The 25,497-nt window shown below is 42.2% G+C and overlaps 1 protein-coding gene across 1 annotated transcript in view; it reads right to left on the reverse strand.

Annotated features, from left to right (window-relative positions):
* SUSD2 (sushi domain containing 2) overlaps positions 1 to 25,497 on the reverse strand; it is a 1,008,194-nt gene that overhangs the window by 722,160 nt on the left and 260,537 nt on the right. The gene's annotated exons all lie outside the window — the stretch shown is intronic.

A 25,497-nucleotide genomic window follows, 5' to 3' on the forward strand; every position in this document is an offset into this window, starting at 1 on the left:
TGTACTTTACTGTGTGTGTACTTGTCATCCTCCCAATGTGTACATCCCTCACTGGTGCTAGTGGTGAGAATTGAGGTTCCTTGATTACTGGGCCAATGCAGGGGCATCACATAATTGTTTGGCAGTGGTAGGATACCCACATCACATATTAATTGGTTGACAGTGGTGAGTTAGCCACATCACATATTAACTGGCTTGTAGTGGTGTGGATATTGAATTCCTGTAGCCTGTGTACAGTGGTTACTGAAGGTGTTTGTACTCTCAATCAGCCACTCAGTGAACATTAAGAGTTCATATCACAATTGTTTTATTTATTTATTTATTTTTTGTTAGCTTAGTTAGTCAGGGAGAGCAGGCAAGCATATCAGCAGAGGAGTATGGCAAGCTGACAAGGAGCCAGTTGGCTGAGATGTGCCAGGCTAAAGGACTGGTGCATGCCAACCTGACTAAAGCAGACATGATTGCAGCTTTAGTCATAGCTGCATCACAGAATAGCAACCAGGAGGACAATCAGACTGGCCGTGGAGATGTACAACTCTCAGAAAATGGACAGCTCAACCTTTCCACAGAGGACTTAAAAATCTGTCTGGAGTTAGAGACTTTAGGTGAAGGCCAAGAATTTGGAAATAGAAGCAGCAGAGAGACTGAGACATCTCGAGGCTGAGGAGAATGAGAGGCAGAGGCAATATGAAAAGGAGTAACCAAACCCTAGAAGCAGCACAGGTCAGTAAATTACTTCCATAATTTACGGAGGGAGATAATTTTGATAGTTTCATTCATATGTTTGAGAGGGTATGTAAACAGTATAATGTTGACCAAGGGCTCTGGGTACGGTTCCTGACCCTCTTACTCCATGGTAAAGCTGTAACTGCAATTTCTAAACTGTTTGATCAAAATGTACTTGTTAGAATGTTTTAAGCTAACATCTGAAGCTTATAGGAAAAATTTTTGTGAGCATAGATGCAAGGCAGGTGAAAGTGTGTGTGAATATGTTGCTGAACTAAGCATTTATTTTCATAGGTGGGTGAGTGGATGTCAGGTCACCACTTTTGAAGAGCTGGCAGACATTTTGGTGAGGGAACAAGCCCTTAGCACTTTGGCTGAGGACATGAGAATCTGGTTAGCTGATAGACAATGCAGTATTGCAGATGAGTTGGGAAAGAAGGAAGACCTATACCTAGCAAGCAGGGAATAACCGCACAGGAAAGGGACACCCATTGCTGCTCATGGATTTAAGGGAACCCATGGTGGGCAGCCCAAACTGCCCCAACAGAGTCCGCCAGTAGCAGGGGAAGCCACTAGTTAAGGTACATGTCCAGGACCAAGGATTAAATGTTTTAAATGCAACCAGTGGGGCCATGTAGCATATAGATGTCCATGGAGGCAGGGTGGGGAACAAAAGGTGGGAGAAGCCAGTAAGTGGGAATGACAAAATGCCAACAGTAGGTTGTCTTGAGACAACGGTACCAACTACCACAAGAGATTATAACCTATCTTAGTGAATGGGAAAGAGGCCATGGTTAAGGGAGACATAGCCTCTGACCTAACCATTGTGACGCCTGTAATGGTTGCAGAGTGGCACTACTTGCTTGGGAAGTCTACTCCAGTCAGAGCATTAGGAGAGACCTCATTCCAAATACCTTTGGCTAGGGTTCACATTGGAGGGTGGAAAAGGAAGCTAGCAAGTAGGTGTGTTTGAGAATATCCTTGCAGATGTCCTAATAGGGAATGATTTTGATAATGCAGTACTGTGTGTGCAAGCACTTAAATGCAGTCAGGCTTGGAGACAAGCATGTGGGTCTGATAGCCTGCAGGAGACCCAGACAGACCGCACACTTGCAGCAAGGACTGGTGATGTGGTTACTTCATGGAGGGAGCTATGCTGTAGCAGTGAGACTGAAGGTGAACCACAGCTGCTTGTGAGTACTGATGTTCCCTTGGACAGAGTGACTGCTAGGGCAGAGGTGAGTAGTAGTAGTACCCAGGCTGACAGTGAGGCACCGTTGCCAGAAGATACCAGACTTCCTGTGGAAGGGGAGCTGGGAAGGGTTACTAAAAGAGAGTTGAGACAGGCTCAGCTCTCAGACTGTACATTACAAGGCCTGAGGGAGGTAGCTAGTGAGGCACCTGATTCTCAAGGGAAGGGGGAATCTGTATACTGGGACAAAGGGTTACTGCATAGACTGTGGACCCCTGAAGGAGGGCTAGAGGGTTAGAGAATACAGCAGTTGGTAGCGGCCAGAGCCTACCGTGTGGCACTTCTAGCCATAGCTCATGATATTCTCATATAGGTCATATAAGCATAAAACCTACAAAGAGATGTATTATGCAGAACTTCCATTGGCCTGGGATTTCCAGAGATGTAACAGGGTACTGCAGGACCTGTGAGCAGTGCCAAAATGTAGGCAAGGTAGGAGACAAGGTGAAAGCTCCTTTGATGCCTTTGGCTATGATTTGAAAAGCCATTTCAGAGGGTAGCTATGGATATTGTGGGGCCTTTGAGTACCCCAAGTTCCACAGAGAAAAGTATGTCAGAGTGGTAGTAGATTATGTTACCAGATACCCTGAGCCGGTGGCTCTGTCTTCCATTGAGCCAGAAAAGGTGGCACATGCTTTGTTAAAAATTTTCAGCAGGGTTGGTTTTCCAAACGAAATACTGACTGACAGAGGTGTCAATTTCATGTCAGGCCTGCTGGCTTGTCTGTGGAAGTACTATGGTGTGAAGCACCTAAAGACCACCCCCTACCATCCCAGACTAATGGTCTTGGTTAAACTCTACATTCAAGATGATGCTACGGGCATTAGCAGACCATTTTAAGAGGGACTGGGACAAATATTTGCCCCATCTGTTGTTTGCTTACAGAGAGGTTCCCCAGGAATCCACAGGTTTTTTCACCCTTTGAGTTGCTGTATGGGCATGTGAGGTGACCTCTAGATTTTATTCGAGATGAGTGGGAGGATGAGTGTGAAATCCACAAGGAGTCTCTTGTGGCAAACGTCCTAAACCTCAGGACAACACTCGGGGAACTCACGGGTTTGGCCCAGCAGAACCTGGCAGAAGCCCAACAGCAGGAAAAGGTCTGGTATGACAGGAATGCTCGAGCTAGAGAGTATGCAGTACGGCAGCATTTAATGGTTCTCATTCCTGTCAGACACAGTAAGCTGCAGACAGCCTGGGAGGGATCCTACAAGGTGGTAAGGAAGGTCAGTGATGTTAACTACATGGCAGAACTACTAGGCAGGAGGCAGGGGCACAAATTGTACCATGTTAGCATGATGAAACCTTATTATGATAGGGAGGCCCTTGTGATGAATAGGAGTCTGAGGGGGAATCTGGTAACTGATCTCCTGAGTTAGGCTTGGATTGACACCTCAGTGGAAGGGGTAGCAATGTCCCAGCAGCTATCCCCTACCCAGGTTCAAGAAATCCAAGCAGTGTTTCAGGAATTTGGGGACATATTCAGGGTGCACCCATCTGGTGCAGCAGCATGTGGATACCCCAAAGGCCTATTAGGCATGCCCCTTATAGGGTGCCTGAGAGAGTCAAACAGACTCTGAGGGAGGAGATACAGGAAATGTTGGAACTATGGATAATTCAGGAATCCAGCAGTCCCTGGGCCTCCCCAGTGGTGCTAGTACTAAAGAAGGATGGCAGCACCAGGTTCTTTATGGACTACCGGAAATTGAATAGTCACACAGTCAGATGCTTACCCCATGCCTAGGACAGATGTGGCCCTAGAGCAGCTGGGTGGGGCTAAATATCTTACCACCATTGATCTTACCAAGGATTACTGGCAGGTGCCTTTGACTCCTAGTGCTAGAGAGAGGTCAGCCTTTGTGAATCTTTTTGGCTTGTATGAGTTCACAAAGATGCCCTTTGGGATGAAAAATGCCCCAGAAACTTTCCAGAGGCTGGTAGATTGTATCCTAGCAGGAACAGGAGATTTTGCCCTTCCTTCCTTACCTAGATGATATTGCCATCTACAGCTATTCATGGAAACAGCACCTTCAGCATGTCAGGGAGGTGCTGGGTAGACTACAGAGTGCACGGTTGATCATTAAGCCCAGCAAGTGACAGGTGGGTATTGCAGAGGTCTCCAACCTGGGTCATAGAGTAGGGAATGGAAAAATCAGGCCAGAACCTGCCAAAGTGGAAGCCATTCAGGCATGGCCTGCCCGTTACCAAAATGCAGGTGAGGGCATTCTTAGGGACAGCAGGGTACTACAGAAAGTTAGTCTAATGTTATAGTACCATAGTTGCTCCCCTCACAGACATGACAAGGAAAAACAGGTCAGATAAGGTAGTGTGGACCCCAGCATGTCAGCAGGCATTCCAGAAACTTAAAGGAGCTTTTGGAGGACCCCCTGTGTTAGCCAGTCCATGATTAGGGCAAAAAATTTGTTGTACAGGTGGATGCTTCAAACCATGGTGTGGGGCTGTACTTAGCCAGATTTCCTCAGAGGGAGAAGATTGCCCATTGGTATATCTCAGTCATAGGCTCCAACCCAGGGAGGAATGCTATGCAGCTGTAGAAAATTAATGCCTAGCCATAGTGTAAGCACTGTCGAAACTTCAGCCTTATCTATATGGAAGGAAATTCACTATAGTTACAGACCACAATCCCTTAGCATGGCTACATCGAGCCAGCCAGCAAATTGCCAAGTTACTAAGGTGTAGCCTAGGGTAGCAAACATATGATATGACAGAACAGCACCTCAGTGGGGTTAGCAATGCCAACAAAGATGGGCTCTCAAGACAGGAAATGAGGTAAGGTATTCCCAGATAGGCTCAACCCTTTAAAGCATCGTTTCTCAAGGGTCACTTGAACAACTAGCTTGAGTTTTCAGGGGGGGTGTTACTGTGACGCTGCCTGTCCAGCTATCTGGAATTTTGTAAAAAATCATTTGTCATTTGTGAATAGTAATATGATTCATATGCTTGTCCTAGAAATGTAAGAGAACTGTATGTTCTGTACTGAACTTCAAGAATGTAACTACAGTGTACCCTACTGGAAAAGAACAGAAATGTATATAAACTATATACCTGTGCAAATATGTGTTTTAATAGTAGAAGCTGGAACATACAGAGATAAGTTGCAAAACTTCAAGAAAATAAGTTGAAAAGTAAATGGTTTTGCGATTGTGTTCTCAGTTTCTGTGCAGAAAGCAGACAGTGTCTAGAGCTATAGGTTTTCCTATAGTCTTGAAACAGAAATAATTACTAGGTTTCAAATGTAAAAGTGTTTTTATTGGTCTATGACTTCCTAGCAGATGCACACTTCTGAGAGATATGTATTTTTGACACAGAGGTGTTAAATTTTAAATATTTGTTTAGCCTGGGAGCTGAAGTCAAGTGACAAAGAGTGATGTCATCTGAGCCAACCCAGCAGTAATGTTAATTATTAATTTAAGAACTCTCCCTGAGAAAGACTGGGCATTTTGTATCTTGTCTTGGACCTAGAAACATCATCACCATCATCTGCATTTGCCTTGCTCTATAAGTAAGTCTAGGGTACAATAAATATTCATATATATAGATAGGAATATATAGAGATTAGTTTAGATGTTTTCTGTATTTATTTGAGACTGTCCTGCAATGTTGTTTTAAAATATTTCCTGTGATTCTGAACTCTGTCGTTACTGTGTTGTTTCAGTATTGTTTGTTCATTTATTTATTATCGAATATATTTAAACCTTTTAATTGTGGCAGGTTTGTTTCGAGATATTAAAGTTCTTGGAGTACTTGCATATGCATTTGGTGACACTGTATAGGCCACTCCAATAGCCTTGCTCTTGGTTACACTTACCATTTGGATAATAGTAAAATTACGCAGTAGGATTGGGAGCCCTTAAAAGGGCCTTAGAGTAGCTGATAATTAGTGGTTGGTGGCAGTGATAACTACCTTATAGTCTGGGCAGAAGGGGGCATAGATAGTAAACCTGTGCCAGCCTTCCCCAGGAGTGTCTGTGTGTTTGTACATAAATCATCTCAAAGTGTGTGTGTGTGTGTGTGTGTGTGTGTGTGTGTGTGTGTGTGTATGTTCACAGGTTATTAGATTAGTACTAGGCCAACTGCCCTTGCGAGCCATTTTTTTAAGCCTAGCCAATTATCCCTTGTGAGACTCAAACCCTGCACCTTGTGTTTGTAAGGCAAACACCTTAACCATTAGGCTACCCTCCCAACCCATGTGTGTCAGCTACTTGGGCAGGGACACGAAGTACTGGTTGGACAGAGAGGGTGCTGGAGGTTTTGGCTTGACCATTCGGTTGAGATCTTAACCCTATAGCTGTGCCAGTGGGGAGTCTTATTGGGGATCTGGAGAAAGAGGCAGAAACCTGCCCCAGACTGACAATGATCTCTGTGTGCTCTTAAGGGAAATTGTACTTTACTATGTGTGTACTTGTCATCCTCCCACCATGTACATCCCTCACTGGTGCTAGTGGTGAGGATTGAGCCTCCCTGATTACTGGGCCAGTGCAAGGGCATCACACAGAGGTTAACCACTTAAAAGGTAAAAAGAATCTGATGATTTCTACTAATCTCATACCTCTTTTCATACCCTCTGATTTCCTCAGAGAGATCAACAACTTACCGGTTGTTTCCATCAACATCACAAATTACCCATGCACCCCAGATCCCTTTTCCAAATCCTCCAATTCTATTTAAGACACATTACATTAAAATATTTTCTGCCACTAGTAGAATAAATAAATATATAGCTGTCCTGAGGCAAACAGAAGCCATACTTCATTTACTGCTACCAAGACCATATCTCAGGCCAGCTGAGACATATTTATGACCTTCTCTTAGCACAGAACACCATACCAGACACAGAGAAAAAGACTATAGCAATCTGACTCCAAAAGCAAATCAACTCAAACAAACCTAATCACTACTGTCTCCATTTTCCAACCCCTGGTAAGATTTTTGAAAATGAATTGACACTTAAATGCCACATAGTACATACGCAATTATAACCGACTCTCTACCAAGCAACATGGGTTTTGGCCAGGCTACAGAACATTAACAGCTAATTGATCTTTTACCAACGATATTACGCTAGAAATTGATTAATTTAATCTTACAGGTTCCATTTTCTTATTGCCCTCACCTAGGCCTTTGATATTGTTTATGCCCATGATAATTTTGTATCACCCGCTTGACACAGGAACCAGCTCAGATGCTTTACTATGGTTTAAACATTTTCTGACAAATAACACTTTACTGTAAAAATACAAACTCCAAACTTAACCCCATGCACTCCCAAACAAGGTGTTCTACAATGATCAATATTTGCTCCACTTCTCTTCTCTACCTATATCAAAAACTTCCCTTAGATCTCCCATGCCTCCTACTCTTACTTCATATCCAATACAAAAATTGCATTCTTCAGGACAAGAGAACCTGAATACATTTTCTATAACCTTACACATAACTGATCTTAACAATAAACCTATAAAAACACTACCTCACTCAAACATCTCAGTCTGTGGTTAGACTCATCTCTTGTCTTTACTTTTTACTTAGATGATGTTAGAAAGAAAATGAACGCATTACAATTGTGAGCGTAACTAGACCTCATTCTTTTCGAAGACTTCCAAATTAACAATAGGAAAAGCCTTCTTAATGTCCTAAGTAGAATGAATATTATTTCCCTATACAAACATTTTAATACCACAGTCCTTCAAGCACTCACCAATACAATCTGCAAACACATCCAAAACAGGAGCATCACTGCAAAACACTGGAAAAGACAAAATGGCTCCAAGTAACACAGTGATGACCTCCTGCTTGGCTGACATCTCTTTCATCTTCTATGTACCCATGCTTTCTCTCTTCTAGCAGCCAAATTAATAAGGAAAGGCCATGTAGAACATACGGCCCCAGCATTACAAGTTCTTAGAACAAAACTTCAGTGTACAGATGACTGCTGAACTCTGGGTAACAATCACTTCTCATATAAATGAAATATCTTCCTGCTCACACTTTCATTCACGGTTAAAAACTCATATCCCAAGATATAGCCAGATGCTAGTATCATACCTCTAACCACATTACGTAACTACACCCTCATCTCGAGTAGCCTACAGCCCTGTATACCTTCATTTCTATCATTGGATACCTTACTCATGGATCTTTAGAGCTCTACAGCATATAGCTGTATATCTCTATCAATTTAGACAGATAGATGTATGTTAATTCCTAAGCATGTGTTTATTCCTACCACATTTCAATTCAAATTATAATTTACTGATGGTACTGTACTGTATATTTTACTGCCATATTTTCATTCTCAAGGTAAATTCCCAGATGTATTATCTTCTGTAATTTTTCTATCACAAGCTGAGACTGAAATTAGTCATACATGATCAGTGCTCTAAATAAAATAAAATAAAAAAAATGAAATAAAAAACAGTCTAAAGAAGATGCACCTATGCCTACCAGTCCAGGAGACAAGGAAAGAGATAGCCTCTACCCTGTTAAAGATTAATACTTCTAAAATAAATTATATCTTCCAAATGAATCTTGGATAAGTTAAATTCATCCAATTGGACCACATCATCAAGCAAGATTGGAAGGAAGAAATGATTATGTTACAACCGAGTTGCTTTAGGGTATAGCTGATACAATTGGAATTTATTACCTTAAAATGAGTAGCATTGCAGTAATTTACTAAACGCATACTTATCAAGGAAATTATTAAATATACATTGCAAATAGAAAACAACAACTAAAATATCTTGTGTTTGCATCACTGAAAGCAACAAGTAAAATATATTGTGTTTGTATCACTAAGAAATGTTCACACTTGCAATAACGCCAGACAACAAAATCAAGATGGCATACCCCATAATCATATTAAATGATGTCAATACAGAGCGGGTCCCTATCAGATGATCAAGTTTTCACAAACTCAAAATTAACATGGTTGAGACAATATGATCAGGTTTTTGAAAACCCAGAGCTTTTAAATGGAGATCGAGGTACAGTGAGGATTGGGAAATTTACCATTTTCCCCACTGTAGAGCGATCACAGAGTTGGTATATATAATTTGCATGGGGTGTGGGGGTGCAGTGGAACTCCCCCCCCTGCAAAAACATAAAATGGAAGATCTTTTGAAGGAGAGTCGAGATTTTTTGGAAATTTGTTGTTACTATATCCACTTCACCTAACACTTCCTTAGAGTTGGGTAAGGCAAGTAAGACATCAGCAAACATTATTTTAGAAATATATTGGTCATATATATTTATATCTCTTATCTTTGGGTTATTACGTATTAAAATGGCAAGTATTTCTATGGCCAGAGCAAATAGGATAGGGTACATGGGACATCCTTGTCTAGTACCTCTAGTGATTTGGATTGCTTTGGAAGTAAAGGGACCTAATTTGACATATGCTAGACTTTCATAGATTTTCTTTATCATTGTTATAAAAAAGGGGGGAAAATCAAATAACTGTAAGACTTTAAATAACCCCAATTTAAGGAGTCAAAGCCCTTTTGAATATCTAGACCCATTATCAATGCTTCACGGTTTCCTCTACTGAGGTAATCAGAGTTAATACTCTTTTAATATTATCCTGTGTATGCCTGTTATGTATGAAACCAGTTTGATCTTCATTAATTATTTTAGATATGGGTATTTTCAATCTAATGACCATAATTGACATAAATAGTTTATAATCATTATTCAACAAATAAATTGGTCTATATGAGTTGCAATGATTAGGGTCCGTATTTTCTTTTACTAGAGGGGAAATTAGAGAATATCTCCAAGAAGGAGGAATATTTGCTAATGTTTAAACTTCAAGAAAGGTTTTATGTAGGAGAGAGATTATAGAAGGGAACAATCTATAAATTTTGATAATTAACCCGTCTATTTCAGGTGCTTTATTAGACTTACTTCCTTTAATCCCATCTATAATTTCCTTAAGAAACAGGATTTTGTAGATCTAACAAGTTCCTCAGGAATTCTTGTTATGTTGAGAACTATATTCTTTAACTTCTCACATTCATTTGTACTTATTTTATCTTTATGATGCTCTGCATAATGATAATTAAAAGCCTCCAGAATGTCCCCTATGTCCGAGACTTTTTCCTTTTCCCTTCATGAAAGATACTATCAATGTTATTAATTTTTGATTGTATCTTAACTTTCATAGATAGGTTATGAAGATGCTTAGGATAGGTAGAATAAGAATTTAATTTCAGTTTTTCCATAGCTAAATTAGTTTTATGGGCTAGTACTTCACTGTATTTCTTATTTGCTTCTTCTATTTTCCTCTTATCTGTTACAATTAAGCTTTTATTAGATTTAAGAAATATTTGATTTTGGAGTTGCTGTAACTCTGAGTCCCATTCTTTAATTTTATTTTTGTACCAGCTAATGGTTTTACTATATAGATAGGCCTTAAGAGAATCCCAAACCATAATTGTGTTTGCTTCAGGTTCATAATTAATCCCTAATAAAAGCTGAAGTTCAGAAGTTATCCAAGATTTAAAGTCTTTAATTTTTGTGATATATGAAGGAATCATTGAAGTAATAACTAATTGATTGAATTCCACGTGTATTGTTAACAACAGGGAATTATGATCTGAAATGGGACAAGATTGTATTGAAAAATTCAGAATTTTAGAATAAAGATCGTGTGAGATATAAATTTTATGTATTCTAGTTTGGGTACCATGTCTACAGTCCTGGTGTGAGAATAGTAAAGAATTTGGTCCCAAAGCATTAAAGGTATCTTTTAATTTAAACATTTCTGTCCATTTTTTAACTGTTTGGCTGAGGACAATAGTCTAGGAGATTTCCTATTGGTAGTTTCTGTAATATCTGTGATACAATTATAATCACCTCCTAGTATAATATTATCTTTAGAAGTCGTTGTAATAATGTCTAAGTGTTTCTTAGCTAGTCCAATCCCCATACCCGGGAACCAATATAAATTAACCAGGGTCCAAATTCTATTAAACTTAAGTATAACTAAGGCCATGAGTCCATTATCTACATGTTTGTAAATGATTTGGGAATTTAAGAAAGTCTTTATCCATAGAATTGTTACTTCTCTGGTCTTATTTTTATAAGAAGATTGAGCCAGTATTAGGTATTCCTTAGGGTCCCACATAAATGTGTCATTTATTTTAAGGTGTGCCTCTTTAAGAAAAAACTACTTGAGCTTTGTTTAGTTTAAGATACCTTAGTAGGTTGGCTCTCTTATACGTGTTGTTTAAGCCATTAGTATTTAAGGATATCAAAGTTAAATCCATATCCAAATTAAAAAAATAAAGTCTACTTTTTCTTTCAATTATAATCTTCATGTGTAGTTGTTTATTTCTTATTATTGTTTGTAGTACTTGTTTTCTTACTGTAATTATATATTCTATTTTCTTGAGCTTTTCTCCTCGGGTCTCCACTGAAAATGGGACAAAATCCCAGTTGGACTAACCTGGTTAACAAATGTCAATAAATAAATAAATATCAGAATTCTTTAAAGATAAATAATAAAGGAACGTGTATTAATAGAATCCTGTATACATAATACTCTTCCTGAATAGACAAGAGAATATCAGTTGTTGTATTTCTATTTATCTCAATCCAAATAACTTTCCCCATGAAAGATAAAAGTAAAACAATTGTGTCAGGCATTTCAAACCTAGACAAACATTTAAATAACAAAAAATGTGCATATTTCACTCTGATATAAACTTTAATACACCCGATACATGGAATGAGATACATGCCTAGTCTAGCAAACAAAACTAAATCTGCTAGACTACCTGTCCCAACCTTCAACCTTTGTTGATTCGAGCTCATGAAAACAAAGTAAAAAATGGACAATATATTATAAATTAAGAGAAAAATAGTAGTGATAAACAACTAATCTGATATTAATTCCAGTCAGGTTTTAGAGATGAGTTACATACACTATTATTAGAAACATTAAACATTTATACAGTAATTATTCACTAAGGAACCAAGAGACATATTAGGGTATATATAATCTGAATTTAGTGTTTAATAGACTAAGGAAACATTAGCTTTATTAACAATCTAAATGGTTTACTATCAGATGTTTGAATCAAACTCCGTCGACTGCACTTTTGTCGAACACGGAAATTCAAAAATGGTAATGTCGACAACCAAAAGCCAACCTAGGAACGGGTTTTAACATGGGTTGAGATAGGGGAAGGGATGTAGTTCGGCAATAACAGTGAACACCTATCTTGACCCATGTTAAAAACGTTCCTAGGCTTGCTTTTGGTGTTCAACATTACCGTTTTTGAATTTCCTTGTTCGACAAAAGTGCAGTCAACGGAGTTCGATTCGAACATCTGATAGTAAACCATCTAAATGATTACCCAAAATACCTAAGCATGTCATCTGTATTAGTTCTAATAAAAAAGTCAAAATGGCAGAACAAATCTTTTAGCATTTGTATTTACTTGCCCTCTGAATAAATCTTATCATGACAAATTCCCACTAAATAAAAACTTCACGAGAATTGGGTGTTAGCACATAGTGAGTGTGTGTCATTCCCAAAAGATGTTAACATAGATTTTTAGAAATATTCCATAAGACATATTTGTCCTTAATTAACTCCTAAACTTTTGGAATAGCAGATGTTTAAATAACTGACTAAAATCAAAAATAATTAACTGGTATCAGTTAGAATGACAAAAATTAGTAAAAAAAACATATATAAAATTTACTATGGATAAAAAGTCTTAAAAATGAATGACTCAAAGACAAAATTAAGATAGAGACAGCTGTAAATATCTACCATAGTAATATGGCAATACTGAAACTCATAACTTTGTTGTATTATCACAAGTCATAGATATTACTGAGCTCTTTCCCTGTCATAAAGTGCTAATATACTAAAATACATGACTTTATAATAACTGAAAACATAACATCTGAAATATAAATATCTAGGATACAATAAGAAAATCAACATATTAAATGCAAAGTAATTATCGTTCAATCAAAAATTTTCATACATATATTTGTTAGGATTTAGTATGGTGTTTGAGTATCCTTACAGTTATTACCATTAGTCATAAGCATTTCCTGTAAATGTATAAGCCTATACAAAACACTTGCTAACTGTATAGGAAAGTTATTTATAAAGATCTACTTATAAAAAACTCCAGTACATTCACTAGAAATAGTGACTATAATTAACTGTTTACAAGAAAAAATAACATTTCTCTCTATATTTGATCACAAAATATAGTCACTATTATAAAAGGGAAAGTACAGTTTTATACCTACCATAAATGTAGATGTTCGAGTGCTAATACAGCTGCAGTCATAACAGATGAGTTTTCCTGCAGTCAGGAGGGTCCTCGGTCGGCCAAATTCCAAAGTCTAGGTCCGGCTTCGGATGTCGTCGCTTCTTCCCTGACGTCAGTGCGACAGGGGTATAAAAGAACCAGCCGACGTCATTTTCTTCAGTTTTTCTTGCCCCAGATGTCAGGTGCCCCCAGAAGGAAGGCAATACATAAATTTATGTAATAATGCAATGCAATATAATCAAAAAACAGTAGTTGCAAGCAAATACACTATAAAAGAATACCCCAATCAGGTTGTATGAGGAGGTGTTAGCCATTAGGCCTGTCCCAAGAGGGGAAGGAGGGAGGGAAACTTAGACTGCAGCTGTATAAGCACTCGAACATCTACATTTATGGTAGGTACAAAACTGTACTATGTTCATCATGCATACAGCTGCAGTCATAACAGATGGGTAGAATCCCAAAGCTAAAAAAGGGGTGGTAGGCACTAGGTGGAACTAGGAGGAGCCAGATTTGGAGTATAATGGTAGGTGATAGTGCTTGGAGAAAGTATGTACCGAACTCCAAGTGGCAGCTTCCAAAATATCTTTGGTAGGAACCCCCCTGAGGAAAGCTGCAGAGGTAGCTGTGGCCCTTGTGGAGTGAGATCTGATGCCTGCAGGTACAGTTTTACCATGAAAAGAGTAACAAAAGCGTTTGCAGTGGGCTATCCATTTTGAGATTGTCTGTTTGGAAATAGGCTTCCCTTGAGCTCCTGTAGCATAGGACACAAAGAGTTGCTCTGATTTTCTGAAAGGCTTTGTTCTGTCCAAATAATAATGTAGCTGTCTGTGAATGTCCAAGGAATGTAGTAGTCTCTCCCCTTTGTTTTGAGGATTAGGGTAAAAGGTAGGTAAGTGGATAGCCTGATTCAAGGCTACCCTGGATACTACCTTTGGCATAAAGGAAGGATTGGTTCGTAAGGAAACTCTGTCCTGATGGAAAATGATGAAAGGCTGCACAGCCATGAGGGCTTGTAGTTCCGAAACCCTGCGAGCTGAGGTGATAGCCAGGACAAATATTGCAGTTCTGTTGAAGCAGCTGGCTCAAAAGGAGGCAAGGTCAGTTTTTCTAGAATGAAATTGAGGTCCCAAGCAGGTACTGGTTGTTTCCTTGGGGGTTTTATATTCTTAGCCCCTCTGAGGAACTGTCTTAAGAGGGGGTGAGAGAATAAAGGAGGATCAGTGTTGTATTCTGCAGAAATGGCTGAGGCATGGATTTTGATGGAGGAGAATGAAAGTCCACTGCTTAGCATCTCAGCTAGGTACTGTAATATTTGAGGTAAATTCAGTATTCCAGGATTCTGGCCTTTTTTCTCATTCCAGGCACAAAACCGTTTCCATTTTGCGGAGTAGGCTTTTCTAGTAGATGGTCTTCTAGCCTCCAAAATGACATCCTGCACCTCCTTGGAGAGTAGGGTCTGTTGTGATTTTAAGGACTCTTCCATGCGGCTAGATTGAGTGTTTTCAGCTGACAGTGAAGAGTTTTGAAGTTGTGCTGAGTCAGTAGAAGAGGCATTAGAGGCAGGATCCATGGTGGGGAATGCGTCAGGCTCCTCAGGAGTGGGTACCAGTGTTGTCTTGGCCAGTCTGGAGCAATGAGAATCATCTTTGGTCTGTCTGCTCTGGTTTTTAATAGAACTTTGGGCAGCAGAGGAAGAGGTGGAAAGGCATAAACTGTCATTGTTGTCAAACTGAAAGAGAGTGCATCCACTTTCCAGGCCTGTGGATGAAAGGTCCTTGAGCAGAATTTTGCCAATTGGTGATTTCTGTGGGAGGCAAAGAGATCTATGTCTGGCCTTCCCCATGCTTGAATTATCTTTGTAAAGACTTGAGGATGCAACTTCCATTCATGTGGATCTGTCATATTTCTGCTTAGGTTGTCTGCCAGTGTGTTTTCCTTGCCTGGCAGGTACTGTGCTTGAAGTTCGATTTGTAATTCCAGAGCCATGTTCCAAAGAGACATGGCTAGCCTGCATAGGGGGTATGAATGGGTTCCTCCCTGTTTGTTTATGTACCACATTACTGTGGTGTTGTCTGTCCTTATCAATAGCTGGCCTGGATGCAGTAGGTCTTTGAAAGCTATAATAGCATTTATTACTGCTAGCATTTCCTTTTGATTGATGTGTAGGTGCTTTTCTTTTTGGGACCATTTGCCCTGAATGCACCGATCTGTCATGTGCGCCCCCCAGGCGTAGTCCAAGGCGTCTGTTGTGATTACTTGATTTGCTTGAGGCTTGCAGAATGGGAGATCTGTGTTTCTTTGGCATGCTTCAGCCCACCACAGAAATTCCTTTTGAAGACATGGAATCAGTGGTATTATTGTTTCCAAACTGTGGCTGTGTTGAGAACATAGGTTTTTTAGGTACCATTGAAGTTTCCTCATATGCAGCTTTGCACATGGGATTAGTAGGATGCAAGATGCCATGAATCCCAGAGCCTGTAGGATTTTCCTTGCAGTCAGCCTGGTGAAAGTTGCCAGTTTTCTGAAGTATTGAGTTAGTTGCCCTTGTTTCTCTAGCGTGAGGTAGGCCATCTGGGTTTTGGTATCCAAGCTGGCACCCAGGAAAATTATTGTTTGAGAGGGTATTAGCCTTGATTTATTTTTGTTGACTGTGTATCCCAGAGAATTCAACAACATTATTACAAACGCCAGATGTTTCAGAAGTATGTGCTTGCTGTCCGCTTGGATCAGGCAGTCGTCCAAATATGGGTATATTTGTATCCCTTGAAGTCTGCAGTAGGTAATTACTGATGCCAGGCATTTTGTGAACACTCTGGGCGCAGTAGATAAGCCAAAGGGCAATGCAGAGAATTGATAATGTGTTGAACCTGCAAGAAATCTGAGGTATCTTCTGCAATCTTGTCTGATTGGGACATGCAGGTATGCCTCCTTGAGGTCCAATGTTACCAGCCAAGACTCCTTGCCCAGCATGGGAAGAAGCTGCTGTAATGTCAGCATCTTGAATTTTGGCACGAGTAAAAATGTGTTTAGGATGGATAGGTCCAAAATAGGTCTCCAGTCTTTGCCCTTCCTTGGTACCAGGAATAGTCTGGAATAAAAACCTTGACCCTGTTCTTGTGCAGGTACCTCTTGAATAGCTTTCATGTCCATGAGATCTGAAATTTGTTTTTGTGCCTCTGCCCTTTGATTGTGTGGCAGGTTTGGCATGCCTCTCATTTTGGAAGGGTGTGAAAGTGGAATCTGTAGCCTCTGTCTATAATGTCCAGGATCCATTTGTCTTTTGTGACAATATGCCAATTTTTCGAAAATAATGCCAGTTTTCCGCCTAAAGGTGCTGCCATTTGAGCCTTGCTTGGCATGCAAAGGGGAAAGTCATTGGTTCTGCTTTCTGAATGGCTGTGAACTATCCTCACCACCTCTTTGAGTAGGTGCTTGCCATTGTCTGCCTCTAAATAATCCTTGAGATTGCCCTCTACCCCTCTGGCGCCTGTATCTACCTCTTTGGGGTCTGTCCGTGGCTGGAAAGGACCAATTTTTTGAAGGCCAATTTCTACTGAAACGTGGAGGTTGTACCTGTACGGAATCTTTCACTGTTTGCATTGATTTTGCCTTTTCCTCCATTTTCTTTAATACCTCCTCAGCTTTAACACCAAACAATACATCTTTTTGCAGAGGTGCATCTAGTAATTTAGCTTTGACATGATCTGGTAAGGTTTGCTCTTTGAGCCAAGCATGTCTATGTATGACTGATCCTGTAACAGCAGCTCTACATGAGGCCTCTAAAGCATCAAAACCACATTGCAAGGTATGTTTACCCACTTGTTCTGCACTATGTAACAAATCCTGCAACTCCTTCAAGTCTGGTTGTTCAGGTTGTGACATTTTGCTTTTCAACTGTGATAACAAAAACTGTTGGTACTTTAACGTATGGAACTGACAGTTTAATGCCCTCATGGTTAAGGTGGCCAAGGTGTATACCTTTTCCCCCCACATTTCTAAAGCTCTGGAATCTCTCTCTGAAGGTAATGGATTTTTAGCAGTGGAGGCCTTAATTCCCTTGGGACCCTGTGAAATAGTTTCTGGGTCAGCCTCATGGCTTTTGTATAGGAATTGGTGTGAATCAGGAACCCGGTAATACCTGTCAGGCTTGACTGGAGCTGGAGGTAAAGAATCTGGGTTAAGGCAGGCCTCCGAATACACATCATCTAGTATGTCTAAGACAGGAGGTATAGCCAGAGGCCTGTGCTGAGGGAGCAAGAGGAAATCCCTAAGCCTTTTCTTGGAGTCTGAGTACTCTTGGCCTTCCCAGTGGAAGTGTTCCCTCAAGGTATGTAAGGTTTCCCCAAAAGAGTAATCCTCAGAGGGGAGACAGAGGGAATGGACTCCTCTGCATCAGAATCTTCAAAGGGGAGTATGAATGTTCCTGGTCTTCAGAATGTTCTGAAATAATGGAGGCCTGGTCCGAGGAAGGATTCTTCCTCCACTCTGGGCCTTTTGTCCGGGGGTTGAGAACCCTGATAAGAGTAATTAAATCCTCAGCCATTTTGAGCATCTGCTTTTTAGGCATGGGGCCTTGAGAGGGGCCCTGTGGAGCTTGTCTTTTAGTATGCATGGCTGCTTTAGACTTAGTGAAAGCCTTGATGGAAAAAGAAGAGGAAGGCCTGAAGACACCTTGAGAGGTGGCAGGCCTGTCTAAACTCTGAGTTTCACCGCCAAGAATGGCTTCGGTATCTGTAGTCGGGGTGTGGGCCGAAGAACCTGCGACCTCGGGCACAGAAGACACCGCCAATGAAGTGTCATCGGTAGTCAGGGGCTGCGGAGGCGCCTCGCTGAGAACCGGACCACCTGTAGTCGGCTTTGGCGTGGTGTCGGTAGAAGTCGCGGACCTCGTATGTCGGTCCTTATCTTTGCATCTTTTACTCAAAACTGGAGTCGGGAGTATCCGACGACATAATGTAATTAAACTTTTTGCCAAAATAGTGTTGGGCGAACTCCACCCGACGTTTAATAGTGCGTCTGTTGAATGTAGCACAAAAACGACAGACCGAGATGTCGTGGCCTGGGCCTAAGCAAGGAATGCAGAGGGAATGAAAATCCTTATGCGGTATTTGCTTCCCACATGAAATGCAATTATTAACTTTGTCTAACATTGGTCTGAGGCAAGAAAAGTTTCCCCAACGGGGTACTTAGCTTTCAAGAAGACTTCGGTTGAAAAATATTCATAATCTCAGGAGCTGGCCGACCGGCACTTGTGAACTGCTTCTGCTTCGGGCACCGCGCAGCAAGAAAGACTGAAGAAAATGGCGTCGGCTGGTTCTTTTATACCCCTGTCGCACTGACATTAGGGAAGAAGCGACGACATCTGACGCCGGACCTAGACTTTGGAATTCGGCCGACCGAGGACCCGCCTGACGGCAGGAAAACCCAACTGTTATGACTGCAGCTGTATGCACGATGAACATCCATGAATATGTTTGCAGACAGTGTAGCTCATAATTCTTGTAAAAGAAGCCTGCTATGCTATATTAACCAATCAGAGTCTTGACATTCACAATTAGGCTTGGATATACACATTAGATGCAATGTAATCTGATCTGCATGCATAGAGTGCATGATGTCATGAGCTAAGTAAGAAAGCTTCACATCTGATGTTGTAAATCTTTGTTTATTCATTACCATTAGGACCTCGGTTCCGTCCTCGGAACTGATACGGCCGTTTCAAAGCTCATGCCAGCCAAAAACTCTCAGCTAAGACCTACCCATAATGCCCCTCTCCTAGTTACTCCAGATCTCATTTGGCGTGTTTCTAGTCAGATGTGCTAGCCATCTCTCTGAAAGCTAAGTAGAAATTTGTTAATTTTAAGACAGTTTCTCTTCAAAATTATTTAATTTTTAGTCAAGTTAGCCCTTTCTCACTGTTGCCTATAACCTATGCCTATTTCCTACTCTTTTCATTGGTAATTTAATTTTTTACCTTTTTTGGTACTGTCCCTCTCTCCTGTCTTTGACAGGCCTTTCCTTTTTACTAGTGGTATTTTTTAAAATAACATCATTGGTATTTTCTCCCTTAATTTTTCTATAGGATAGTCTTGTTGCCCTACTATGTCAGACAAAGCTAAGTTGGGATTTAAACAGTGTGACAAGTGTGGACATATGATGCCTAACTCAGATACACATGTTCATTGTGTCTACTGTTTGGGCGTGGATCATATTAAAGCTGACTGTGACATTTGTGCTAGTTTTAGTACTTGTACACTAGCAGAACATAAAAATAAACTTATCATAAAAGGATTATTCCAGACACCTTTTTCAGAGGCTCTATCTAGGTTGGAGGTCTCACCCCCTCCAAAGATCAAAAAAACATAACGAAAAACAGATTACTCAAGACACCATTTTTGGAGGCTCTATCTAGGTCGAAGGTCTCACCCCCTCCACAGACCAAAAAATATAAGGAAAAATGGATTACTCAAGACACCTTTTTCAGAGGCTCTATCTGGGTCAGAGGTCTCACCTCCACCAAAAAAAAAACTAAAAACTATAAGGACAAACGTAGTCACTTTGTTCCTGCATCTCCGTCAGTTACGGAACCGAGTCGGCTCCGTGCTTCGCTGGGGCCCTCGACGCAGACCTCTTCGGCACCAGGCTCTGCGTCTTCTCCTTCGGTGCTGTCCATGATATTCACCCCTATTTCAGTTCGACCTTGGCACCACTGACTTCGGTGCAGTCCTTGTATCTGATGATTGTACCTGCTTCGGCACCATCCCCAGCTACGGTGCCGACAGTTTCTTTGGCTCCAAAACTCGAATACCTGCCAAGGACAAGATACTTCCACTCCAGTGCATACTGTCTCTGTTCCGACAGCAGTGTTTTCCCTGTCGGCACCGTCCACACTTGCTGCATCAGCTCTGGTGGAACTGATGCTCTCCCAAAGCAGTGTTTGGACCATCCATACCTTGGTACCTAGCCCAGCACCTGTTCTCGCTGGCGCCATGTATGCCTACTGCTCCGATGGCTTCCAGTTCTCTCAGAGCTCCTCACCTGGAGGTGGGCTCCTCACAGCAAGGTGTGACCCCGGTTCCAAGGTTGTCCCTCCTGGTTCCAGACTCCCATCCTTCCTCAGGTGGGCCTGCTGTACAGGTAGTGGAGTCGCAGTCAGCAGCAATGACATCAGTATCAGAACCCTCCCCTAGCATGCACCTCTCCCAAACCTCTATTTTGGGACCCCAGGCACGGGAGTCACAAGAACCCTCTTTGATAGGAACCCCTTCTCCGGAGTCCTCCTCAGAAGATACCACTGGAGAGCCACCCCTGAAGAAACGGTGCAAGAGGAAGCACCTGGATTCACAGGAGGAATCTATCACCGAAGACACTGATTGTGATGAGGGGGAAGGGTCCCCATGGTCTTCTCCAGATGACATCTCATTCGGAGACACTCGAAATTCTCAAGCAGCGGGGAGACTGGAAGTCCTATAACCTTTCTTCTGAGGAATTGGTGTTCCTGCAGACCTTCCGCACCCTGCCATCTACTTCCTGGGTGACTCCACCGGCAGATGACCTTGTTAAAATCACTGTGTAGCATGCCTGGAAAGCCCTGGACAATGTAGAACTGTCCCTCAGAGGCCAGACAAAAAATTGTATCTACACCTGAAGGCCAGCCCCACTGGTCCTAGCAGTTGACAGTTGATTCTATGGTCATGGTGGGGGCCACCAAGAGGGAACTGGCAGAAGATAGTTCCACCATCCATCCTCTAAACAGCGATTCCCGGACCATGGACAGACTAGGGAAACGGACCTATGTTTCAGTGCCATTCGCCATTCAGTCACTGTACTATCTGGCACACTTTACTCACCTCCAAAGAGACCTAAATTCTGAAATGTCTCCCTCTTTGGTGGGGTACTGCCTGATGAGGTGCATGATACTGTTGCCTTGCAGCTAGCTACTCTTGAATCCATCTCAAACTCCTCGATGTACTTGATATCTCACTCCACCGGGGGGGGGGGGGGCAGTTTGAGCTGGTGCATCAGGTGTTGTCATGAGATGTAATGCTTGGATGCGGTTGTGTTACTTTGCAGACCCCTTTAAATCTTTCATCAATGCACCTGTCAATGAATCTGCACTTTTTGGACCCAAAGTACGAGACACACTTACACATAGTGAGAAAGATGGAAAGACCTTGTCTGCTGTGGGCATATGCCTTTCCAACCCCACAGAGGTCCTACTCCAGGAACCAAAAGGGAGGAAATATGTGGTTCAAGAAATCCCAAGGACCTTTTCGTGACACTCGTGGTGAACAATCCCCCCGGGGCAGAGGGGGAAACCTATGGAAGACGTCCCTTTTGGGGACAGGGGGTCCGTGTAACCAGGGCGCTAGAGATTCTTTCTCCGGCAAACCCTACCAGCGCTCCTGATTGCTTTCCTCTGGAAGCAGTTGGGGGTCATTTTTCTCTGCATCCACCAGCCTGGCTTCTTATTGCTACTGATGTTTGGATGTAAAGAATAATATCTAGATGCTACCAAATATCATTCGATTTAACTCCCATCCCCGATGTACCACCCAATCAGAGGGAATTAGCAGTCTTAGAAATAGAAAAGCTGCTAAGGAAAAGAGTCATCCAACCAGTACCACCAGACCAGACAGGATCCAGGTTTTACTCAAGGTTCCTTTTAGCGCCAAAAAAGACAGGGGACTGGAGACCAATCCTGGATCTCAGTCTAAAACAAATTTATCAAACATCAAAATTTCTGGATGGTCACAATACAGTCCATTCTTTCCTTCCTACAGAGGGATAACTGGACGTGCTCTATAGACCTCCAGGACGTGTACTACCACATAAAGATGGATCACCGCTCCTGGAGGTTTCTCCGCTCCCGGCTGGGAGCCAATCACTTCCAGTTCAGGGCACTGCCATTTGGTTTCTCAACAGCCCCTTGAGAGTTCACCAAATGTATGGTAGTTGTGGTAGTTCATCTTCGACTACAAGGATTTCAGTTGTTTCCCTATCTAGATGATTGGCTCCTCACTGCTCCAACCAGGAATCTTCTTACTCTCAAGGTCCCGCTCTCTGCTTGGGGATTACAATCAACAAGGACAAATCTCAATGTCTCCAATGAAGACACTGGAATTCATTGGAGCTGTCTTTGACACAAAATCCTGTCAAGCTTCTCTCCCCCCTCACAGGTTTTCGAGCATAACACACCAAATCCAAGACCTTCTACCTATGTACCAGCACGTCTTGTACTGCAACTCTTAGGATCCATGGCGGCTGCCATTATGTTGATACCACTGGCGAGACTTCACATGAGAATCCTGCAGTGGCTCCTTTCCGCATAATGGTCGTTGCTAATTTACCCACTTGACCACATGATATGTCTTTCACACTGTTGCATGGAAGAAATATTATGGTGGATGAACCCACAAATGAATCTTTGGTCTTGACCATCCTGTCTTCCCCAGCCCACGGCCACAGTGACCACAGACGCTTCCCTGTTAGGGTGGGGGGTCATTTCCAGGGAAGGACTGTCCAAGGCACCTGGTCCCCCATGGAGGCCAATTTGCACATATATGTTCTGGAACTGAGGGCAGTTCTCCTAGCATTGCAAGCGTTCTTTGCATTCCTACCCTCTAAGACCATTGCAATTCAGTCAGACAATATGTCAGTCATCTGGTATATCAACAAGCAAGGTGGAACCAGGTTTTACCCCCTGTGTTGGGAAGTCATGAGGATTTGGCACTGGGCAATAGCTTCCAACCGCTTCCATAAAGCAACACACATTCCCGGGAGTTTCAACCTTATTGCGGACAATCTGAGCAGGAACATCCTGATGCCTCACGAGTGGTCCCTCAACCCTGTAACAGCAGATCGGATCTTCCAACACTGGGGCAAGCCTTGCTGGGACCTGTTAGCTTCCCCCCCAAACTACAAATGCAGAAGCTACTTTGCCCTGATCCCCCCTCAGGGGGAACCCACCGAGGGATGCTCTAATGCATGATTGGCCACTGGGTCATCCCTATGGCCTCATCTGATTCACAGTCCGTGGATCCTGGATCTTTCCCAAGACCTGTTATCTTATCCTCAGAGACGGATTCATCCGAACCTATACAGTCAAGTTCACAGTTTGGTTCCTTCACTTCCAATGATTGCCAGGCTGCCTGACATTCCATCTCCTGTTCGTGAAATTCTTCTGGCTTCACACAAACCTTCATAGGTTCATAGGTAGGTATTAGGCTATTGGCCCAAGGACCTACGTAAGCCTAGCCAACAAGGTACCCTGGCTTACGCCACCCAAGAAAGTTATTTTCTTGTGCCCCTGTTGAGCAAAGCCACAGAAGTGATCCCCGGGGTGTATTTCCTATTTCCCATCCACTTGTCAAGATTTTTCTTGAAGAGTGCTAATGAGGAACTTTGCTTGACATAGATGGGTAGCTTGTTCCAGAGTATGGGAAGACTCTGGGACAGGAATCTATCCTTCCAGCATGTCCTGTTTATTGTGGTGACAAGGTTTAGGATGCAAGAGCGTGTAGCTTGGAGGGATTGGGATTTCTTTAGGTGTAGCATATCCATGGCTTTATATGTTAGGAAGAGATGATGATGAGAACCCTTTTGTGATGAGGTGTGCCACATAAAAGCATTTCCTGACTACTCTACTGTGGAGATGTGATTATCAAAGGAGAGACTACTGTCCACCTGGGTCCCCAGCTCTGTTACCACACATTCGGCATTAAGTAGACTGCCGCCTATGTGGTAGTTCATGGGTACAGAGTTTTTACCAAAAGGGATGACAATGCACTTTTTGACATTGAGCTTCAGGCCATGGCTCTGACACCAGGCATCTGTCTCAGTGAGGCCCTTCTGTAGGATGTCCATATCATTTGGGGACTCAACTATGGCCCCTAGTTTGCAATCATCTGCAAACTTCATTAGCCAAAGGGCTTCTGTGTTAGCCTGCACTTCAGAGAAGTAGATACCAAACAGAAGTCCCAGGACTGAACCCTGTGTTACTCCACTTGTCACTGGTTTGAAGTCAGATTTTTTTACAATGTGGGTTCTGTCAGTGAGCCAATTGACAACCCATCTTGTGACATAGGGATTTATACGTAGCTTAGTGAGTTTAGCTATAATTCCAGAATGGGGGATGTTGTCAAAAGCCTTGGCGAGGTCAAGATAGGCTTTGTGAACCACCTTACCCTCATCTACAGCTTTGGTGACTGCCTCAAAGTAGTCAATCAGGTTCAGGAGGCATGATCTGCCTTTCACAAACCCAAACTGGATGGGGTCCAGAATTTGGAGGTTACCAATGTCTTTGTTTATGAGTTCCATGATGATACGTTCCATGGCCTTACAGACCAGGCTCGTCAGGCTAATAGGATGATTGTTCCTGGGATCAGTGGTGGCTCCTCCTTTGTGCAGTGGGATAACTGTTGCTGTGCGCCATTCAGTGGGCACAAAGCCTGATGTGAGACTATGATTGAACATGGTGCTTAGGTGGGGAGCCAGTTCGTTCTGAAGTTCATGTAAAACGCAGCCTGGGATGTTGTCCAGTCCCATGGATGCTGTGTTTTTTGGCTTTAGAGAGTGCAGCTTTTACCTGCGTAGTTGTGATTACAGGGACTCTTCCTCTTCCTGTATAGTTATGGGCCCTTTGGAGGGAGGGGGGGGGGTAAAGTTAGCACTGAACCTATCTGCCAGGACTTTGGCAATATCAGTTGGTTCTGTAATTTTCATGCTGTTGTGCTGTAACTCAGAGCAGATCTGGGTGATGCCATTGAGATTTCTGACATGGCTATAGAATGCTTTGTGGTTGTCCCTAGAATCAGTGTTAATTTTGTTTTCATAGCTAGCTTTGGAGGATCTTATAAGGGATCTCAGCTTTTTACTGAGGCTGACCAGGGAACTCCTCCACACATGGGATTTTACTCTCTTTTGCAACAGTTTCTTCCTTCTGTTGTAGAGTTTGTTTATGGCAGGGGACCACCAGATTGGTTTCCATTTTTTGGAGGATAGCGTCTTAGTTCTGTTTGGGATAGCACGAACCATGCACTTGTGCAAGTGCTTAGAGTGCATCTGTGTAGGATTTAGCAGTCACGACTGTATTGTCCATCTGCATGGGTGTCATGAAGTTTGCCACTTCTGTCTTAAGCATGAAGTTGGCTTTGGAGACATTTTTACCATTATTTCCTTAATGGGGGATGGGGGCGG

This window comes from Protopterus annectens, chromosome 4.part0 (genome assembly GCF_019279795.1).
Source record: "Protopterus annectens isolate FY-2018-M chromosome 4.part0, PAN1.0, whole genome shotgun sequence".
In the NCBI taxonomy this organism is placed as follows: domain Eukaryota; kingdom Metazoa; phylum Chordata; order Ceratodontiformes; family Protopteridae; genus Protopterus; species Protopterus annectens.